At 50.6% G+C, this 10,791-nt stretch overlaps 1 pseudogene; it reads right to left on the reverse strand.

The window, feature by feature from the left end:
- Positions 1 to 390: 390 nt before the first annotated feature.
- LOC116909880 lies at positions 391 to 787 on the reverse strand (annotated as a pseudogene).
- Between the last annotated feature and the right edge of the window lie 10,004 nt (positions 788 to 10,791).

Below are 10,791 nucleotides of genomic sequence, written 5' to 3' on the forward strand. Positions count from 1 at the left end.
AGAACTCCCAGGGTCTTATCCTTGTCCTCCCCCTTCCTGTCCCCCCACCCCCTGCCCCGCTGTCTGCTGGGCTCTGCCTCTTATTCAGAGGGCATAGTTGTAGGAGCCAGGTGTGCAGCTTACACTGTGGTCCTGTTGCTCATTCACCTGTGAGATGCTAATCAAAGACCTTTTTTTTAACCCTTTCAAGCTCAGCTTCCTCATCTGTGGCAGTTTCACACACTTCGTACTTCACAGTCCTCCTGTGAGGATTCACGAGTCACAAGTCCCGTGCCAGCATGGAAGATGTTATCATTTATTTATTTATTTATTTATTTATTTATTTATTTATTTATTTATTTATTTTCTGGGCAAAGTGGCTTTATTAGTGTGACAGGATCACAACAGGACTTAGGAGTTAGCATTGGGGCCCTTCTTCTCACCAAAGGTGGGCACGACCTTGACAAAGCGTCGGTTGGACTGCATTCGCCTCTTGGCCCCACCAGTCTTCTTTTCCTGTTTGGCCACCATGGGAGTCTGACCTCTCACTTTCCCAGTTCGAGCCAGAGAACCATGAACTTTACCTCCCAGCATGCGGCCAGCTACCTCCAGAGTGGTCAGGGCCTCTACACCACACTGGCCTAGGGTGGCCTCATCCTCCAGCGGGCGAGCCTGCCAGAAGCACGACTTGATCTTCGGGGGCAATGCCTTCCAGTGAGGCCACATGAGCTTTGACCTGGGCGACTGTCTCCTGGCTGGTCACGTCGAGGGTGTGTAGTTCCTGGGCGCGGACAAAGAGCTGCATGTTGGCTACTTACTCGCGGTAGCTGCTGCTGCAACCGCGAAGATGGCGTCAAGAAAGCTTTTATTTATTTTTTAAGATGTATTTATTTTATGTCTATGAACACACTGCTGCTGACTTCAGACACACCAGAGGAGGACATCAGATCTCATTACAGATGGCTGTGAGCCACCGATGTGGTTGCTGGGAATTGAACTCAGGATCTCTGGAAGAGCGGTCAGCGCTCTTAACCGCTGAGCCGTCTCTCTAGCCCGATGTTACAGCTTTAATTTGAAATGCCCACATGGGTCCATGCTTTGAATGCTCAACCCCCAGTTCAAAGTGCTACCTGCAAGGCTGTGGAGCTGTAAGGAGGCAGGGCACGCCTGAGAGAAGTAGATGACAAGGGATCATGGGTCTTTGAAGCGCGGCTTCACAGCACAGTCCTGGCCAAATGTGAGAGCCTCTGACATGGGCTCCTACTGCCAGACACCCCACCACGCCCTCGCCTCAGGATGGACTGAGCTCTCCCTGAAACACTGAGCCATCGCTGCTTCTGTCTGGTCTCAGGTCACAGAGACACACAGTATCCAACACACTCGATTGTCCGTACGACACTGATCTCCTCGCCCTCTTTCCTGTCCTCCAGGTTGGGTGCTAGGGCTCAGCTCTTGAACCGGCCCAGATCTGCCTATCCTTGGGTCTGCCTGCCTTTCTCACAGGCCTGGACTCCGAGGGCTTCCCGACAGAGCAGCAGCAGGTCTCTGGGGGAGGTGGTACACGAGACTTGTTTGTTTGTTTGGTTTTTTTCATCTTACAAAATGTGCAGTTTTCACATCGTCACAGAACAAACAGAACCTTGACATATGGGCATCTATTTATGAGCCTGACTTTTTTTTTTTTTTTTTTTTGTAGACAGGGGCTTGCTATGTATGTAGCAGTAGCTGGCTAATAGTTCTGTTGTATATGTTCCGTGTGCGTGTGTGTGTGTGTGTGTGTGTGTGTGTGTATGTGCGTGCCTGTGGGGGCCAGAGGACAACCTTAAGTGTTGTTCCTCAGGAACCTTCTACCTTCCTTGTGTTGGATGATAGTCAGTGCAATTTCAGTATTTTTAATTTTTTTTTAATTTGCTATTTTAAGACAATCTCAATATGTACCCCTAGATAGCCCATAACTTAATATGTAGATAAGCCTGGTTTTGAACAAAGATAGCCACTTGCCTCACGCCTGGCTCTTTAAAAAAATATAAGTTGGGTAGAATGGCACAAAGCTTTGATCCCAGCACTTAGGAGGCAGAGGCAGAGAGATCTCTGAGTTCACAGCCAGCCTGGTCTACAGAGGGAGTTCCAGGACAGCCAGGGCTCTGTAGAGAGACCTATTCTTAAAGCAACCCTCTTTTTTTAATTTTTAAGATTTCATTTTTATTTTTTGCTTTTGTTTTAAAATTGTATGTACGTGTGTATAGCTGTATGTGTGACTGCAGTTCCTGCAGGGGCCAGAAGGGGGCATAAGAACCTGTGGCGCTGCAGTTAGGGACGGGTTTGAGCTGGCCCACATAGGTGCTGGAAACGGAAAGGGTCCTCTGAAAGATGTCATAAGATTTTGGTTACTGAGCTATCTTTATGACCCCCTTGTAGGTTGCACATTTGTGTGTGTGTGTGTGTGTGTGTGTGTGTGTGTGTGTGTGTGTGTGTGTGTGTGTGCATGTAAGTGGAGGTCAGAAGACAGCTTTTGGGAGTTGGTTCGCTCCTCTCATCACCTACTTCTTTTAGACACAGAGTCTCTCACTGAGGCCTGGGGCCCATCAATTAGGCTGGGCTGGATGGCCAGCAAGCCTGTCTCTGCACTGATTCAGGGATTAGGGCTGTGTGCCATTGTTCTCAGCTTTTCTCATAGATTCTGGAGACAAGAACCCAGGTCCTCATACTTGCACAGCCAAGCACTTCCTCACAGAGCTGTCTCCCTCCCCTTTCCCCCCTGGCCCCCCAGGATGCTTCTTTTTACAGGAAATGTACATCCTCACAGGCTGTCTAGTCTCATTCTCGGTGGGAATTCTCTGGGCAGTCGGGACCAGGGCTGTAGCTCTCCCGGGCGTTCCCATCCACGCTGGAAGCAGAGGCTGGGAGCCAGCAGCGTCTTCTGACAAGAAGCCAGGGGACAGTGCCTCCCTGCCTGTCTGTCTGGAAGTTATTTTAGTGAGCTCACCTATTGTCATTGCCATCTGAGCTGGCCTTTTGATGTCCTTCCAAGATGCAGCAAGGCAAAAAGCTTTAAAGTCAGATCCATCTTCTTCCCCCTCAGAGAGAGCCCTGACTTCCTCTAATGAAAGATGCTCTGCTCCTCCACTCCAAGGAGCCTTGGCCCTTTCTCTGCTTCCTCAAAACCTTACGTCCCAGGAAATGGGTGTTATGGGGAAGGAGTGGCCTGTGAGAGGCTAAGAAAAACCTGGTATAGGGTGTTTCTAAGAGGAGAAATTAGGGAGTGTGCCTGCAGGGTCCAGAGCGGGGACTCAGAGTCTGGGTGGCTGGCTCATCTCCCACTTGCTGGCTGTAAGTTGTAGAAGGTCCTTGTCCCTTGCCCGAGCATCATTTGGGCCTTTAAGGTTCCTGCCCTTCCTGGTGGAGGAGCCCCTGCCAGTGAGGAGAGACTTGGGAGGGAAGACTTGCTCTTGTCGAGTGTTCTTATAGGCCATAGCTGGCCATTCCACTGAAAACTTACTAGCAGGGAATCCACTCCCAGCCGGGCACTTGGGGTCCAAGATGACTGTGGCTTGGCCCGTAGCATGCTTACTGTATAGGAAGTGTCATGGTGGGGGATGACCACACACCTACGTCCACCAACTGCAATGGAGAAGGTGAGGTTTTGGGAGGCCAGATTGGTGTAGCAGGGAAGACCTCTAGAGGAGGCATCTTCTGGTCTGAGTTCTGGAGGACCAGTAGGGGTTAACCAGGCTAGGGTTATCAACCCAGGAGGTGACATGGGCAGAGGCAGAGAGGACTGTGAGAGCCTGAGGAGCTCGGCAGAGTTCTTAGGAGATTCTCGCAGGCCTGGAGCCTGTCAGTGGGAGGATGCTCACAAATCAGACGCTTCCCTGAAGCTGCTCCTGACCTCCTTTCTGCCCCCACCCCACTGACCTCTCCCTGAAGCTCTGGGCTCACTCTGTTCCCATCCTTCCTGATTGGAGCACGAAGCCAGCACAGCATCCAGTCTGGGAAGGAGGGACCCACGGCAGCCAATGAGGCCCAGCCTGTCCTGGAGCCCAAAGGCTAGGGCTCAAAGGGAATGTAACAAACGTGCCCCCCGCCCCCTTTTCCTCCTCCTAGCTTTCTCAAACACGTCTTTATGTACACAGGCTGTTCTCACCTTCACAAGCTTCCTGCCTTAGCTCCCAAGTGCTAGGATTACGAGGAGGTACCTACATCCTCGTATAAATGTGAAAAGAGTAAAGGATGATTCTTTCAAGCAAAGCTGCAGAGCTGGGGGCAGCCCGGCAGTTAAGAGCGCTTGCTGCTGGGTTCAAGTCTCAGCACCCGTGTCTGACAGCTCACAATCACCTGTAGCTCCCACTCCTGGGTATCTGATTCCCTCTTCTGGCCTCCCCTCACTGCGTGCATCTGTACAGACCTACGTGGCAGGCAAAACACTCAGACACGTAAAATCAAAATAAATTCTAAATAAATCTTTAAAGAGTGGGCATGGTGGTGGCACGTGCTTGTCTCCTGGTGGGGTGAGGGAGGAGCATTGTTAGTTTGAAGCTAGCCTGGGCTACAGACCAGGATACCATTTCTCTTTCTCCCCTCTAAAACAGCGGCTGGGGACATTGAGTCTCGATGGGCAAGTGCACCAGCATCTTTAGAGACTTGTGAAGGGAATATGGTGATGAGCTGCCCAGACACCCACGTCAGGACCCGCATCCTCCCTCCCCAGCTTCCGGGAGAGCCGCAGGTTGCTGCTCACAGATGCTGCTCACTGGGGGGGGGGCGGGGGGAGAGGCACTGTCAGGGCAAAGTTCATCAGGCTTGGTGGCGAGAGAAGGAGGTGCTAAAGGTCCAGGCTCCTTGCCTCAGTCCTGACAGACTTCCAGGTGTCCTCTCCCCTCCAGGTTCCTGCGGGCTGGGTGGTGCACGGGACATTATGATGAAATCTCTCTCTACCTCCTGCTGGCTCTGAAATCCCTTCTTTCACCGGTGACACCTTCTCTGACCCCCAAACCAAGAGAGATTCCTTTACCGTATGCTCATGTCTCCCCAGCAAGCTTTTATAACCAGCATGCAGTCCCGCCAGTGTCTGCCTCCTCCATGGACTGTAAGGGCTCACGGGTGGGAACCATAGCGGATCCGAGTCTCTGTGGCGTTCTACCACCCAAGCACGTGCTCTTGAAATGTTTGTGAGCAAGCAGCTTTACCGTGCACCTAATCTAATCCTCTAGGAAGCCATCAACTCCACTTAGGCTGGAGACTGTCTCCTTTGTTCACTCAATAAATATATCTGCAAAGAAGGACGAAGTCCTACCTCTCCACATCAAAATAATTCCAGATGCTTCAAAGATGTTTGTCTGCGAGAAAATAAAAGCGGCAAAGCTCTAGGGGAAAGAGGAGTATGCTTTAGAAATGAATTTTGAGGCACCCAGGGACTTTATGAGCATGACACAAAATAAAACCTGGGAGAAAAAGTTGTTATTCATGATCACATCAAATTCCAGAGCTTTCTAAGGGGAAATAATAAAGAGGCTGGGTGTGGTGCGCGTGCCTCTGATCCCCAACACTTGGGACGTGGAGGCAGGAGGATCAGGAGTTCCAGATCACTCTGGGCTACGTAAAAACCTGTCAAAAGGTGTGGTGTGTGTGTGTGTGTGTGTGTGTGTGTGTGTGTGTGTGTGTGTGTGTGTGTGTGTGTGTGTGTGTGTGGTGTGTGTATGTGTGTGTGTGTGTGTGTGTGTGTGTGTGGTGTGTGTGTGTGTGTGTGTGTGGTGTGTGTGTGTGTGTGTGTGTGTGTGTGTGTGTGTGTGTGTGTGTGTGTGTGTGTGTGTGTGTGTGTGTGTGTGTGTGTGTGTGTGTGTGTGTGTGTGTGTGTGTGTGTGTGTGTGTGTGTGTGTGTGTGTGTGTGTGTGTGTGTGTGTGTGTGTGTGTGTGTGTGTGTGTGTGTGTGTGTGTGTGTGTGTGTGTGTGTGTGTGTGTGTGTGTGTGTGTGTGTGTGTGTGTGTGTGTGTGTGTGTGTGTGTGTGGTGGGGTAGCAAGAGCAGCCTGGGATGTAGCCTTATGTACAGCACCACCTAAACCAGCCTTAGTGACTCACGGTAATCCCAGCACTCAAGGAGCAGAGGCAGGTAGATCAGAAGCTCGAGGTCACTCTGGGACACAAATCAAAGGCAGAGCGTCCTAGTCTGTGTGAGACCTTGTCTTTCTCCTTTTTAGATTTATTTTATTTTTAATTATATGTACATGTCTCTCTGTGTGGGTAAGTGCAGATGAATGCGGGCGCCTGTGGAGGGCTGGAGGCAGCAGTTCACCTCCAGGACAATCATTACGGTGGTTATGAGCTGCCTGGTGTGGGCATGGGCCATTTGGTATGGGCATGACTGTCCGGTGTGAGCATGGGCATGGCCGTCCGGTGTAGGTGCTGGGAGTGGAGCCCAAGAGCCGTGGTCCTCTGCAGAAGCAGTATGTGTGTGCAGGTGCCAAATGCCTTCAATTCCAGCACTCTGAGGTAAGAGGCAGGGGAGCTCTGTGAATTTGAGGTCAGTCTCGTCTACATAGTGGGTTCCAGGTCAGCCAGGGCTGCATGGTGAGACCCTGTCTCAACAACAACAACAACAACAACAACAACAACAACAGCAGCAGCAGCAGCAGCAGCAACCAGCAGTATACGCTTTTAACCACAGAGTCTCCAGCCTCATGAGACTCATCCCCAAAAGCTAAAGTATTTGTAACAATTATACGACAGGAAGCAAATTAATCTACCATAACAAGAAATCCTTGCAAATAAGAAAGTTTTAAAAAAAAAAATCTGGGGGCTGAGTCAGTGGCTACGAGCACTTGCTGTTCTTGTGGAGAGCCCAGGTTCGATTCCCAGCACCCACACCAGCTGGCCCACTATTCTCTGTGACTCCAGTTCCAGCAGATCTGATGCCTTTTTGCTCATCTCCCTGGGCATCGGTCTCACACATGCAGGCAAAACCCTCATAGGCGCGGAATAGAAGTACATAAATCTTTTAAAATTTTATTTTAAAAAAGAAAGAAAGAAATCATATAAAACAGACAAGCACAACAAACTCCAGGGAAACGGGTTTTTAGTCTGTGCTATCCAAGATGAATGAGACAATCATGCAATGCCACGTTTTTCCCACCAGAAGTGTGACTGAGTTAAAAATCATTGATAATAACCACGAGTTCTTGGCAAGGGTACCGGGGAGGAAGCAGAGGATTCATTCACACTCATTGGCTAAACTTTTGACTTGTACTCTTTAGAGATTTCTTGGCAGTATCTGTTAAATTAAAGACAGCAGTCACCTCCTTTGGCCTCGAAGCCATGCTTCTAGGGATGTGCCCAAGGCACGAATGAGGACAGAATGTGCTAAGCTGGGCAGGGTGTTTCTATGTAAGACCAAAGGGAGTGCTTTGTCAGTGGGGATTTGTTACACAAGAGGCCGTCGAGCCATAGACTAAGATTCTAAGTATTTCGAAGAATGAGGTAATGCTCTGTTCCTGGGTAGTCATGGGCCAATTCGACACACACTAGAGTTATCTGAAAGGAGGAAACCTCAATTGAGAAAGGATCTCCATACAATCTGGCTGTAGGGCATTTTTTAAATTAGCGATTGGTAAGGAAGTCCTCAGGGCATTTTGGGTGGTACCATCCCTGGGCTGGTGGTCGTGGGTTTCATAAGAAGGCAGGATGAACGGGCCATAAGGAGCAAGCCAGTGAGCAACCCCTTCACGGTCTCTGCATCAGTTCCTGCCTCTAGGTTCCCGCCTGGTTTGAGCTCCTGTCCTGACTTCCTTTAGTGATGAACAGAGATGTGGAAGGGTAAGCCAAATAAACCCTTCCCTCCCCATGCTTTGGTCATGGGGTTTCAGCACAGCAGTGGTGACCCTAACAAGGATCCTCTCTGTGTACTAAACTGTACTGCATTGTACAGAAATGTGTGCTATGTACTTTCTGGAGACCTGGACAGGCCCATCACATACAGAGAGAAGGAAACAGAAACTGAATCTGAGAATACGTAACACAGTGCTCATAAATCAAAAGCCAGGGACCGGGGAGAGGGCTCAGCAGGCAAGGGCACTTGCTGAAAAGCCCAATGACCTAAGTTAAGTCCTTGGAACCCACATCCCTGGCCTCCTCCCATGCTTTATTTTCTTTAATTTTTAAAAGACAGGATCTGGCTATGTAGCCAAGGGTGTCTTCAAACTCCTAATTCTCCTGCCTCTGTCTCTATTGCTGGGATGACAGACTTTTTGTGCCACCTCCTGCAGCCCTTATTTTCTATGTCTTGTAGCTCAGATGTGTTTGACTAGGTGGTAAAGAGTGACTTTCATGACACTAGAGGAGGACAGCGGGTTCAAAGGTCAGAAATGGTGGAAGGCAGTCAGGTCTGGTCTAAGCAAACCACAGCCCCAAGGCAACTGCCAAGGTGGGACTGGCAAGAAGGGTGCAGCAGACAGCCTGGGTAGCCCTTGCTCTTCAGGGGAGAATGGGGCTCCATCTATGCTAGCCTCTTCTTTCTCTCAGCCACTGCTGTGGCCTCCTCGTGTCTGCACATCTCTGACTGCAGCTCAGCCCTGCTTCCTCACCTCTCCTCTGGCCACTCTCTCTCCCTGTGGTTTTGCCTATGCTCCTGGGTATGGAAACCTAGGCGCAGGCTCCAGTAGTCCCCTCTGCTTGGTCTTCCTCTGCATTCAGGCTCAGCACATTACTGCCTCGTTGGAGCCCCTCCCCTAGGGGGCTTCTTTCCGGATCTGTTTTGTATCTGTGATGAAGTACCTGAGGCTGGGTGGTTGATACAGAACAGAGGTTTGTTTGCCTTATGTTCCTAGGGGCTGGCATGAGCGGTGCTGGCCCCTGCTTGGCTTGTGCTATGCAAAGTGCCATCCCTATTTTCCCTTCCTCTTCCTATAAAGTCACTAGGAAGGTCACGGGGCTCCATCCTCATGACCTCTTCTGATCCTAACTACCTCCCAAAGGTCCCACTCCCAAAAACCCATCAATTGGAGCTTGAGTTTCCCGAAGTCCAATCCGAGTGGCAACTGAGACCCAACACAGCTTAGTGCTCTCTGGGCATAGAGGCCCCCACCTGTAATTCTAGCCCTCAGGAGGCTGACGCAGGAGGATGATAAGGTCTAGCCTGCACTGTACACTAACAGCACCCCACTCCCAGCTTCTGATTGACTCCCTGGACAGTCTTCTCACATCACACTCCTGTTAGTCAGTGGGCCAGCTGCTCAGTGTGGCTCAAGTCCCTTCCGCTCTCCACTTTCCTTCTCTGTCACCCCTCTTATCCTACTTTTCCATTAGCAAAGTCGTTATGTCTTATTTTTAAAAAGATCCGACCTGGCGAGGTCTTTGGTCCCAACACTTAGGTAGAGGGAGGCAGGCCTTTGAGTTTGAGGCCAACCTGGTCTACACAATGAGTTCCAGGCCAACCTGGTCTACATAGTGAGTTCCAGGCAGTCAGGGCTACATAGTAAGACACCCCCATGCCCAACAAAAATGACCCACTGCCTTGGGGAAGATACCCAATCCACCTGCCACTTGCTGTTATGATGTGCAAGTATGTAGTGGAGAGACGGGAGAGAAAGAGAAGCAGAATGGTTTGAGTGCTATGAGAAGGTGGAGCTGGAGACTGGAGGGTGAAGAGGGACAGCCTGCCCCTCCACCTGAGGCCATGGGGAAGGAAGTCCCAGCCTGAGCTGTTGCTGAGAGCTGTGTCTGGGTCCATGGCCATGATGCAGCAGGGGTCTCTTTCGATGTCTGTATTTCATATTACCACCAAAGGCCAAGGGGATGTCCCTGGTCTGAGCCGCTGCCTGGGACCATGTTCATGTCCAAGGGCTGTGCAGAGCTGCCCCTGCATCTCACTGGCTTCAGGCCCTGCACCATGCCTCAGTAGCACCGTAGAGCTGAGCCTGGGGATGGGGGCGCAGGTGAACTAGCTCTAAGGCATGAGAGCGGGAGATCTGGGACTGCCCCTTGCCAGATTTGGCATTGGGTGAGCTGTCGGGGCAGTGCTGGAAAGGAGTGAGCTCCTAGTAGTGTGGATACAGGAGAACTGCTGGCTGACCAACAGGCTACCACACAGGCCCACACAACATCTGCCCCATCTATGAACTGCAGGAGCTTCTGAAGGGGCCAGTCCTACAGATCCAAGCCTGCAGGATCCGCATGACACAGGGCAACAACAGGATTTCAGAGAGGAGTCCAAGTGAGGACCTAGTATTGATAGATTAGCAGAAGCCAGAGGCCTGGAACCAGACCAATGACTCATTGCAATGTGTTGTGGTTTGCTCGTATTTTGATGCTAATTCCACTGCCCCAAGGACAGTCATGTACTCAGGACTCAGGTGACTTCACCAGAACCTTCTCTCCTTTGAATTTGTAAAATACAGGTGAGAGGCAGGTACAGGATAGAAGGAGGCCTGTCATTGGAGGAGAAGAAAGGATGGGTGGGAGAGAAGTTTGAAGGAAGAGGGGGAAACTGGGACAGAAAGGAAGAAGAGAGAGGAGGGAGAGGGAGAGAAGATTCCACTCTGTATTACAGGTTGTTATTAATGTTCTTAAGGGATGGATGGTACTGGACTTTGTATGTTTAGGTGGGCAATTATATCTTATCAATTGGGCCAAAGGTTATTGTGTTGTGTGTTCTTTCATGTAGCGATTTAAGTGTAAGAAAGTGTGTGATGACTGGTCTGGGCCGCCACAGAGTTGCGATGTGTGTTTCTGGCATGGAAATCTGCCTTGGGAACTAGATAGGTAGGGAGATTGCTGCCAGGCTCAGGGAGAAGCCTTCGGCAGTGTGATAGGGGATGGAGCAG

Source organism: Rattus rattus, chromosome 9, assembly GCF_011064425.1.
Source record: "Rattus rattus isolate New Zealand chromosome 9, Rrattus_CSIRO_v1, whole genome shotgun sequence".
Lineage (NCBI taxonomy): Eukaryota > Metazoa > Chordata > Mammalia > Rodentia > Muridae > Rattus > Rattus rattus.